The sequence below is a fragment of the Periplaneta americana genome, chromosome 6 (genome assembly GCF_040183065.1).
Source record: "Periplaneta americana isolate PAMFEO1 chromosome 6, P.americana_PAMFEO1_priV1, whole genome shotgun sequence".
NCBI classification, from domain to species: domain Eukaryota; kingdom Metazoa; phylum Arthropoda; class Insecta; order Blattodea; family Blattidae; genus Periplaneta; species Periplaneta americana.
In genome coordinates, this window is record NC_091122.1 from 59,264,446 (window position 1) to 59,277,248 (window position 12,803).

The 12,803-nt window shown below is 33.6% G+C and overlaps 1 protein-coding gene across 5 annotated transcripts in view; it reads right to left on the minus strand.

Moving 5' to 3' along the window:
* The window catches only part of ck (myosin-VIIa ck), a 324,722-nt gene that overhangs the window by 97,717 nt on the left and 214,202 nt on the right, over window positions 1–12,803 (minus strand). The gene's annotated exons all lie outside the window — the stretch shown is intronic.

Below are 12,803 nucleotides of genomic sequence, written 5' to 3' on the forward strand. Positions count from 1 at the left end.
CAGAGGTAATTATTAAATTATGGAGTAATGTTTATGCCAACTTTTAGTTTATATAATTTTTGTAAAAAAAAATAGTATGAGTTACGGTGCATCAGAATACTTTTAGAATTAGTCAGTAGGTTTGCATTGATTTATGATATAATCTAATGCATTTAGTCTAGTAGGTACTTTAAAAGATCGGCATATCCTGTAGCATAATTTAGTACACGAAGTGTAGATGATACAAGTTTTCGAAATTACACAGATGTACAGCACAGTTTACTGAGCATAAAAGTTTATACCCATTCATATTCAAAGATAAACCACACATGTTGGGCCAATTATACAATGTTCATAGATTTGATAAGAAACGTAAAAAATATATATATTACAGTTATATGAACACTAATAAATATAATATAATTATTAAACAATTAGTAAAAGTCAGACATGTTTCGGAGATGCTTCTCTATCCTCAGTGACTTTACCACGACGGCTGGTTCAGGTGACTGAACCGCGTCTCCTTTAAGCCAAGCAACAATGCGGTTCGATCACCTGAACCAGCCGTCGTGGTAAAGTCACTGAGGATGGAGAAGCATCTCCGAAACATGTCCGACTTTTACTAATTTTTTAATAATTATATTATATTTATTAGTGTTCATATAACTGTAATATATATTTTTTACGTTTCTTTTATACCCATTGTTCTATACACACTTTTAACATTTAGGCCTATATAATCACTGAGTAACTTTGTATCTTCTTTACTGTGTTAATATGAGGAAATTACCTGCTGACTAGTTTCAAAATGATATTCTTCATTGCCTAGTCTTCGGACAATGAAAAATATCACTTCAAAACTAGTCAGCCAGGTAATTTCCTCATATTAACACAGTAAAGAAGATACAAAGTTAATCAGTAATAAAAGTATTTCTTTTATTTTACACTTTCACTTCAATGTAATAAAAATGAATTTGTTATACTTCAATTCCCATTTCTGGGCAAAACTAACGAGTACTGAACATGCAGAAAGAAGGCACTGCAGAAAACGTCAATTCAAGACACACTTCGCCTCTCTCAGTGGCGAAGCTAATATTTAAAGAGTGGGTAGGCAGAACGTAGTACATTACTACTCGTATGTTAACAATACAGAAAATTTTATTCCTCTCGTTAAAGGACTTCAAAAAATTCGCAAAATTATATTTAAACAATTTATAAGACAGAAGTTGCATTGATTTTATCGCTGAAAAAAACTTAAAGGTAGTTAAATATAGCTATACTAATTGGCAACAGCAACTTAAAGCATGGGAAAGTTTCAGTACACTGTGTTGCTGTGGTTGGTCATGAGACATGCCTCCTAGCGACGTGGAAGGATTTCTAGAAATTCCTTTTGCCATCAAAGAACTTAGTGCTATTTTCCGCTCCTCCAGTCATCCTCTAGTCACTGTTGAAGAGGCAACCGAAAATTCGTCTCACCCATAAATCTCACCATGTCCGAGCATATCTGTCGTTGACATGTACTGTACCACTATTTAGAGGTCTTTGCAAAGAATCCAATGCAATCAGCTGAGTTTCTCAATCACACCAATTTCAGCAGAGAAATTTATTGCAGTATTTATAAATTTTAATCGTGAGGATATTTTTGGGTAGGCATTGCCTCATTTGCCTCCAAGTAGCTTCGCCACTGGCCTCTCTACAAACTGAGATAATATCATAAAACTTGTGAACAGAATATCTACCAATCCCGTCCATATTTTGTCACATAAAGCGACTTATAATCACTTATTGATATCAGCTACTACTGCTGCTGGTCCTCTTACAATTGAAGGGTTCAGAGCCATATTGGGCCAAACGCCATATAGTAAAAACGAAGAAAACGACTGTTAAAATTGAGTGATTAGCATAATATACGTAATGAAACATATAGCAAGTAATATAAAGTATGTTTTTTTAAGTTGGTTATTTGGCGACGCTGTATCAACTACGAGGTTATTTAGCATCGATGAGATTGGTGATAGCGAGATGAGGCCGAGGATTCGCCATAGATTACCTGGCATTCACCTTACGGTTGGGGAAAACCTCGGAAAAAACCCAACCAGGTAATCAGCCAAGCAGGGGTCGAACCTGCGCCCGAGCGCAACTTCAGACCGGAAGGCAAGTGCCTTAACTGACTGAGCCACGCTGGTGGCTTATTAAGTATGTACATTAAAGCTAAATAATATGACAATCTTCATTAAACTACGGTATTCGCTTAACTTTAACACTTGCTTTCTCCTTTTTTAATAAATGGCGTTTGGCCCACTGTGGCTCTGAACTCTTCAATTATAATTAAATATGATCACTTTTTTCAGTGAATTGTGACACTCTTTGTGAAAATTTGATAACTTAAATCGTCTACACTCTGAAAATGTTGAAAGAAGATGCATATAATGATTTTCGAATAATACTGAAGAATAGCCTATCAACCACATATCATGATGTAGACTGTTCCACATTTGTCATAATATTATACAGTATATTCATTTATATGATATAAAATTAAAATCAAAAATATTTAAAATAAATAAATAAATAAATTGAACAGCAGAAACCAGCGTTAAGACCTGTGTGTATTTAGTTCAGAAACATTAAGTAAGCTGTCGAACACAACAGCTGCCAAGCAGGGAGACAAATATTTACAGTTCTGGCTACTCTTCCAATGTGACTAGCTGCAACTAAAAGCTTTCTGTTTGTTTAGAAGATGTACTTACGAAAAAATTTCAAGAACTTGTATCATGAAGAACAGAAAACCAGTTTTCTGCAAAGCTATTATTATTTTCTGACATACAAGTAGTCACCTGTTACGAATATCAAATTGACAATGCTAACGTATGTTTATTGTTTAAATTCCTAGTTGAATTTGTATTTAAATTCTTGCTTGAACATCTATTTGATTAAGAAAATACATGTGACAAAATGAAAATGTCATGTAAAAATCACGATTCAAAAAAGTTTGGATGTGAGTCTAGAAATTATAAACTGTATAGGCTATCTATTGACATATTAACCAATACATTTCTAACACACATTTTTTCGGAATGTGTAATGTAAGTATAGTAAAGCTATGCACCTGTCGAGCTTTTCAGTTTCTTGTGGATATCTTCATTGTGTTTGTGATTCTGCCATGTGCATTTAGCTATTTTTCTTAAAACTTTCATTTCTGCTGCTGTGATTCATTTGTCCTCCTCTTTCAAAGTCCAGATTTTGCATCCTTATACATAGAAGAGTAGGTAGATATAGATACTGGTATTGCTAATGTGCTAGTCTATAATTATAATTTTAATTTAGTTTGTTATGTGTATGTATGTATGTATGTATGTATTTACACTGCAAGTGGGCAAGCACTCGGTGGCAGTGGTACACACAATATAAACAATAACAATACAATGTATAGGCTATACACAATACCATTGTAATGTCGTGAAAGATTTGAAAGTTCTATTTATGACATGTGTGACTTACAAAAATTTAAGAAACTTTATTGCCATATTCTTTTCTGTTTCATAACATAAAGTGATACCTTTGGGGAGGTCGAGACGTAGATGGGAAGATAATATTAAAATGGATTTGAGGGAGGTGGGATATGATGGTAGAGACTGGATTAATCTTGCTCAGGATAGGGACCAATGGCGGGTTTATGTGAGGGTGGCAATGAACCTCCGGGTTCCTAAAACGTAAGTAAGTAAGTAAGGAAGCAAGTAAGTAAGTAAGTAAGTAAGTAACATAAAGTGAATCCTAGGTAATTGAATAGTACATTATGCAATGAGCCTATAATGGTAGTAATTAAGACGCGAGTATGTTTATGAAACGAGCGCAAGCGAGTTTCGTAATTTTCATACGAGCGTCTTAATTACCATTATAGGCAAGTTTCATACGACTTTTTATGCTCGACCATATTTCTAACTTGAAATTATTCATAAGTGTTCATGTTATGGTTATGTAAGTGAGGAGCAGAACTGACCTGAATTGTGAGATGTGCGTAGACGCGAAAGTATTGATTTTTTCCGAGGCACGAATGTCATTAACCTTGATATAATCTAGAGAATAACATGAAGATTAGTCTTGATATAACCTGGAAATTGATTTAGAATTGAAAAAACGAGATGACAAATTGAATTTATTTCAATATTATTTACAATTAACGCTAATTATTATAGTAACAGAACATAACCTTCTGCAACAGTATTGCATTTCCAGCCTCTGTGACTTTTCGCTAATTGTCTTTCGATTGCATATCCGAGAATAATCGTTACTTGCGGTTTTATAATGGTACAATGGTGATTTCTCATTGGCTGAACAACTGAATTATAATGCATAGGTGTACTTAAATGTGGTGCATTAAAGGGCTACTACCAGGTGTATAATTACTACATTTCGGCATGGTCGAGCATAATAGTACATTATGCAAAGAGCCTATAATGATAGTAATTAAGAAGCGAGTATGGATGTTTATGAAACGAGCGTTTCATAATTTTCATACGAGCTTCTTAATTACCATTATAGGCGAGTTTCATCCGACTTTTTATGCTCGACCATATTTCTAATTTGAAATTACCGGTATTCAGATGTATACATTTTATTTGTATCTGACAAGATCGGAAGTGACCTTGTTCTAGGTCGTGAATTGTGAGATGTGCGCAGACGCGAAAGTATTGATTTTTTCCGAGGAACAATAATGTCATTGACCTTGATGTAATCCCGTTAAACTTGATAATATTATAATATCATAACCTTGATTATTGAATTCGACATTGAAAAACGAGATGACAAATTGAATTTATTTGAATATTATTTACAATTAACGCTAATTATTATAGTAACAGAACATAACCTTCTGCGACAGTATTGGATTTCCAGCCTCCGTGACTTTTCGCTAATTCTCTTTCGATTGCATATCCGAGAATAATCTATACTTGCGGTTTTATAACGGTACAAAGCTGACTTGTCATTGGCTGAACACATGTAAGCTGAGTTATCATTGGCTGAAGACCTGTACTTTAATGAGTAGGTGTACTTTAATGACATGCATTAAAGAACTGCTACCAGTTGTATAATTAGTACATTTTGGCATGGTCGAGCATAAAATGTTATATAATTTTGTTATTTATAACTATCTTCGGCCTTACAGGATCTTGTCTTAAAAATGCCATAGTGTTGTTCTTATCTGTTGATACTATTAAAACCATATTTTATGATTTTTTTTTTTCTAATTTTATGTATGAACAGTTCTAATAAGTAGGTATCCTGAATCTTCTAACTACTAAGACTTGTTCTTCAGCAAAAAGGAGTGTTCTAAAATTAAAATTTATTGAGAGTTTTATTCCCTTTATTTCACTTCCATGCTATTCAGAGAATAATTCCATTAATACAAATGTTAAAAAGTGTCGGTGATAGGGGGCAATCTTGTCTTGGGTCACTGTTAATATATGCAGATTTTGAAAATTTCGAATGCAATTTAATTTTACCGATATTTCATTGTTTTCATATAATTTATAAGTAATTTTGGAGTATGCCTATATATTATAATAAATAGCTCATACTATACATTACAGGAACATAAATACTTTACGAACCAGTTGGTGGTAGCAGGTAAATAGAGATGTAGAAAATAGATGGACGATGTAGTTTTAACTATCGTATAATTTAGCAAACTTTCCAGTAACTCATAAATCAATAGTTTAAGTTAAGTATGTACACTATTACAATATCTTCTAGATTTAATTTAATTAATATTCCAATTAATAATTATAACTGAAAATAATAATATGAATATTTCTGTGTGCAATAAATTGGATCTTATGTCAATTACAATAATTTTCTTCAAGATGAATATAAAAAACTGTTCTATAACGTTGGACTCTTCCAAAAGAGCATGGCATATAAGATAATGTTTAATTTCTAAATCTGACTTGAAGGTCTTCCAACAATAGCCTATCCAACAAATTAGACACCTGAATATAAATAAATAATGTTTTTAAGAATGAAAACAATAATATTTTTATATTAATATTTTTAAAAAAATTAGATAAAAAAAAAGTAATATATTGATCATTTCTTCTATAATTTAAAAGAAACATTAAAATAGTCTTTAATAAACGGCAATTATAAATTGTGTCTGTTAGTGTTATTTTATTTTAGTCGCATTTACATTTTTAGTATAATTATTCACATAGGATAACAGATAAAGGCTACAAACAAGTTCGACACCATTCGAATAAGTGACACACTTATGTTATCTTTTTTTTTTGTTTTTTTTTTTTTCCTTTTAAAAGAAAGAAAGCAGTAAGAAGTTCCGAAACGACTGAAATAAGGAAAAATGTTTAGCAGATCACTGCAACTTCGTAGCAACAACGTCACACTGTATTTTTGGTCCAGGAAAATGCTCATCTTTTACAGACACATTTACATTTGTCACTTCATAGCAACCCCTGAACCAAAAACATAACATGACAGTGCTAAGAAGTGGCAGTGATGTGTTGAACATTTAATGAAATAAGTTTAAATACTGGTACTACTAGACCAAAATCCTATCACAATAAAAGCTTCAAATTTCATATGAAATTAAGTTCGTGAATTTGCACAGACAGAGTTCCTACGTAAACCGGTCCCAGGTTGTCATGTTCCATCAACTTATATCACAGCAGTGGGGGAAGCACCTATCTGAGGAAGCTAAGCGGTGGAGGGTAGGTTGGGAATGGGTCTGCACAGGGAAGCATGTAAGGATCTGTCTGTATGCCGGTGTATGACGACTCAACAGATTTTATTAGGTAGAGGCTGAAGTGAGACCGTCTGCAAAGGAACTCCCTGTATTGTTACAAGACATAAATACGAGGCGTTTTCTTAAAGTAAGTTCCAAAAGGGTGTAGTAAGTAAACGGGAAGATATTTACAAACCATTTTTATTGCATTGTATTCCCCACACTTCAATTATTCTCAACATAATCTCCACCATTATTGAGGCATTCATCGAGTCGTGGGACAAGTCTTTCTATCCCCCCACTGTAGAATTCGCCCGACTGCGATGCGAACCACTCCTGCACTGCTGTTTTCACTTCATCGTCGCCATCAAAACATTGACCACTGAGGAACTTCTTGAGGTGCAGGAAGAGATGAAAGTCACTCGAAGCCAAATCAGGGCTGTAGGGAGGATGGTCAATTTGTTCCCAGCCAAATTTCGAGATGAGATTTTGGGTGTCACGAGCTGTGTGTGGCCGAGCGTTGTCATGAAGCAACACAACTCTGTCGATCAGCATCTCACGTCTCTTGTTCTGAATTGCGCGACGGAGCTTCTTCAAGGTCTGACAATAGGTTTCTCTATTAATGGTTTCACCCCGAGGCAAGAATTCGTTGAGTAGGACTCCTTTTCTGTCCCAAAAAACAGTGCACATGATCTTGCATGTTGACATGGTTTGTCTGAATTTCTTTTTCCTTGACGATGCAGTGTGCCTCCATTCCATGGACTGCTGCTTCAATTCAGGTGTCATGTGAGACACCCAAGTCTCGTCACCTGTCACGATATGGTCAAGAAACTCACGCCTTGCTCACTGTAACGTGTGAGAAAGCTCAATGCACTGGAAGCTCGTTTGGTTTTGTGTTCCTTGGTGAGCATTTTGGGTACCCATCGTGAGCACAAATTTCGATATTGTAATCGATCTGTCTCAATTTTGTAGCAAACACTCCACGACATTTGTGGAAAATTCAAGGAAAGCGAAGAAATTGTCCTCATTAATTTTTTCATCGACAGCACGCACCAAGTCGTCATTGATCAAAGATGGCCGACCGGTACGCTGCTCGTCATGCACAGAGACGTGGCCCTCGTTCGACTGCCTAACCCATCTCCTGACCATTCCATCACTAATGGCATCATCACCATACACCTCACAAAGTTGACGATGTATGTCAGCTGGTTTGATGTTTCTCGCATTCAAGAAATGGATAACAGACAGCATCTCACAGTTGGCAGGGTGCTCGATCACTTTAAACATTTCAACTGATCACAACTAACCACACACACGGACTGAAGCTCTGAAACTGCATGCACAGCTTGCCTGAGGGCTGAAGAAGAAAACATGCTGCGCAAAATAACGATTGCAGTGATGCAACGGCTATAACTGAAAACGGAACTTACTTTAAGAACATGCCTCGTATTTAATATGTTGAAATACTACCCAGTATTAAAAAAATGCCACAGTAAGAATAATTTCAACAAGTCACACTTCAGTATGAGTACTATACAAAACAAGACTGCTTAATTAAAATAATTACAGTTCCATAATTTATTACAAACTATACCTCAACATTATTTAAAAAGAAATAACGATTTAACACGAAACTGTACTACAAAAAGCTACAAATAACAGTAATATCATATTGTGGTAATTACAATATAAAGGCGTAGTGTAATATTAATACAGACAGGAACTAATTAGGAAGCTGCTGTTCTGTCTCTTAAGATCACCGAACAAAAAAAAAGGGGGGGGGGGTAAATTACAAACTTCTTCAAGAACAGCAAGTCATTCGTATCTAATTACAAACTTCTGTTTTTATATGAGCTTCAAGTCTATATATTTTCGGAACTAATAAGAAAAGTAGAATCAGCCATCTATTCAACGCAACTCGGCATAAAAGAAAGAGAATAGGTTGTTAGATACGGTAGCCCACAGCTATTAAAAAGTTTCGCATCATGTGAAGGTTTATACCCAAAACATAAATTAAGGTGACTATCCATCCCAATTTTCCTGGGACAGTCCCGAATTTTGCCTAGATGTTATGATTTGTCCAGATTCAGATTTTTCTGCATTTATAGTAATGCTTTTAAGAATATGAGCTCCAAAGTTGACAGAATAGTCAGTTAATTGCGACTGCTGGTGTTGCTATTATACTACATTAGTAGAGCCCGGATGTTTGGCAAAATGATTTTTTACTGGGTGAAAGTAAATCATTATTTGCACAGATATAAATGTGATTTGGAGTAAATAAAAGTGATAGGGCCAATTTTTATTTTGCCTATTTTGCCTTTTTAAGGCGTTTCTTACTAATAAATGCCTTTTTTTGTCATTTTAATGCAATATTTCTTGTTTATTTACAATTTTCTAATTAATTGTAATGTAATATGTAGTAAATTTAAATATTTGAAACAATGACTAACTTTACTAACAATAGTAAATAAAAGTAATTTATTTCGGTGCTTAATCTGCTAATAATCGTACTTAAACACTATTAGTGTAATATGAATAATGATCGACAATCCACATTTAAAAATATAATATTGTCATGTCTTCACGATGCCAACAATCAGCTTTATAATTTTAAATATCAAGCCCATTCTCATAGAAGTTGTCACGTAGCATTTCCAACTGTTTGCTTTCATAGTTTTAAATCTTACTGTTACAATTTTGTGCTACACGTGTTTATTATTGTAGGAGAAAGAAATTTGAGTGAGGAACAGTCTGTTATTGTCGGCTCACAGAAGGTATAAGATCGATTAGCTAGAATGCCTAAATTCAGTAAACCATTGAAAAGTAAACTTCATGCTTACATTAGTGAATTTGGTGCCCATGTGTTTCCAACCAATGGAACAGTTTTGTTATGTAAGGTTTATGAAGAGGCAATTAATCACGAAAAAAAAAATATATATTTTATAAGTCAACATGTGTCACCTACGAAGTAAATATGTGAGTTATGTTGATACAATTTAAATTTATTGCTAAAATATATTATGCCTTTTTAAAATTTATAATGTCTTTTTTTTACGTTTTTATTGCCTTTTGTTTTATTTTATTTTTATTTATTTATTTATTTAATAATAACATATACATAAAAACGTTACATTAAAATACCCCGAAAGAGCAAAGCTCGTGTTCGGGGACAGTTCCGTTACATAGATACACATACTTTGTAGACAAAATACTTAAGAAAAAAGCTCACATAAAGATTGTAATAAAATTAGTAAATAATAATACTAATAATAACTGAGTGAAAAAAGAGACGATGTTTAGATTGATGGATTAATATTAAATTATTATTAGTAGTATAATTAGTGCAGGTCATGTTGAGATAGTAACCAAGATAAAATAGAAAAATACACTTAGGATAGAAATAAACTTGTTTTACAATACATGGTACATAATATATATACAGGGAAGTCTGTCATATAAATTTTTTAATTCTGGATCTGAAAATTTCATTGCTTAAAGTAGTCAATTCTGGATGAAATTTTATTATCGAATTATATAGCCGTGGACCATAATTTGTACTGTGTAGTAAAGCAGCAGATGTGAAATATTTAGGTTCAACTAATTTAAGAATTTCATTTCGTCTCGTATTATGAGCATGTGGCTGAGCTACAAATTTCGTTCTATTTTTATGATAGAATTTCATTAAAGAGTATTCATAAATTTGGTCAATTCTAAAAACATTCAATTCAGAATGGATCAAATTTGTTGGATAATCCAGTCGCCTTTTCAAACAAATTTTGATTATACGTTTTTGCAACATAATTAGAGGAAAAAGAGCAGTTTTTGTAATGCCTCCCCATCCAATTATACCATATTGGATAACAGATTCAACTAGAGCCAAATAAACCAAACGTAATACGTGAGTAGGCAAGTAATGGCGAAGGTTTACAAATTTGTAAATTGTTTTACGTATTCTGTTACATAAAAAGGTGATTTGTCTATCCCATTTCAAGTGCTGATCAACAATAATTCCCAGGTATTTCACATCTACAGATTCTTTCAGGCAAGGGCATTTACAGGTTGTAGAGAGTTTACAAAATGAGTTGTGGATTATTAATTTTAAATGAGAAAGTGATTTCAATTTGTTCAATCCAGAGACTGTTAAAGAAAATGGCACCAAAGTAGTTTTAGTTATATTTAGAGATAGCAAATTTGCATCAAGCCAGTTTTTGATAAAATTTATACCTACATTGGCATGTTTATAAGTGTCCTCCCAAGTTAAACCACTGAAAATCACCACCGTATCATCAGCGTAAGAATAACAGGAGCCATTATGTACTTTCAAATCAATGTTTAATAAATCATTAATATATATTAAAAATAGAATAGGACCTAAAATTGTTCCCTGAGGGACACCTATATCAATATTTACATTTTCACTGATATTATCATCAATTTTGGTTACCTGAGTTCTTTTGTTTAAGTATGATTGAAATAACTTATGCGCAATACCCCTGACTCCTATATCAAATAATTTGTCCAGAAGTAAACGATGGTTCACCGTGTCAAAAGCTTTCCTTAAATCTAAGAAAATCCCTAAACATTTAGAACCGTTATCCAACTCCTGCATAATTTTACCAGTGACTTCAATAATTGCGTCATCCGTAGATAATTTATTTCTGAAGCCATACTGATGTTTGGAGAGAATTTCATTTTTCTCTAAGTAATTTACTAATCTGTTTTTTAAACATTTTTCTAATATCTTTGAGAAGCTAGAGAGCAAGGATATAGGTCTATAGTTATTCAGACTTTTTCTTTCCCCTGACTTATGGACCGGTACAACTACAGCATTTTTCAGAGATTCTGGGAAAACTCCTTGGGTGAGACATAGATTGAATACATAAACAAGCGGTTTTAATATATGTTTAATGATAATCTTTAATGTGTTATTTGTAATTTTGTCGATTCCCGGTGAGACATTATTTTTTAAGGATTTAACAATATTATAAATTTCTTCTTCAGTTACTGGTGATAAAAACATGGAGGAAGATGCGTGCTTATTATGGCCACTGCAATAATTTTTCGTGTTAAATGCCGATTTGTTGATGTTCGATGCAATGCTATGTCCTACTTTTGAGAAATATTTATTAAATTCATTAGCTATGTCTTTTTTGTTTTTAAATATTTCTCCCTCTTCATTTAAAATCTCTGATATGATACTATTTTGGTTCACATTTACGTCTGTGGCTTCATTAATAGTTTGCCAAAATTTCCTAGGATTATTTCGATACTTCTGAAATTGAGATTGATAATACTGAGTTTTCATGTTTCTTATAATAAGAGTTAAGGTATTTCTGTATTTTTTGTAATAATTTATTAGATTTATATTATCAGGTTCTTTTCTAATATTTCTGGCTAATTTGTCTCTTATACGGATTGACCTGTTGCCTGCCTATTTTAACTGTTATAAATGCCTAAACATCAGGGCTCAAGACATTAGTTTCAAAATTGGCTACCACTCATATTCAATTCAATGAAAGAGGCTGGCAGTGCCAGTATTCCAATACGTAGAGTTGGACTTGAAGAGATGTAATGAGCCATGTGATTGGCTAAATGACTACTGTTTTCATTCCATGTGGTATAGTAGCCAGATGCTGCAAGACTGCATTTTCATACAACTCATACAAGTACTCTCTTCCTCACCAGCTACTGTTCTGAGAAAACATCTACTGGTAGAATCAATAATTACACTAATAAAGGAGAAGCCAACAAAAAAACAGTAAATTTCCCTACAGTCTCAAGGAAACTGGAGGGAACACAACTGGGAACTAGAAAACAAGCAATTGACGAAACATAAGCCTTTTTTAAAAAGGGCCAACTACAGAGCTATTATTATCAACGTCCCAGAAAAGAGCGGCCGACTGGCCAGCTGCACTCTGCATGGTTTCTGCCACGTGCTGTTTGTTTCGCGCAATCGAGCTCCAGTAGCCATATGGCATTCAGTGTGCTTAGAAGTCGTGTAATGAAACTCTCGATTCTTCAAGTGCACAACGTTAGTGTATAAAGTTTAGTGATTATTGTGTATTTAGGTAATGCCTAGCAACAAATT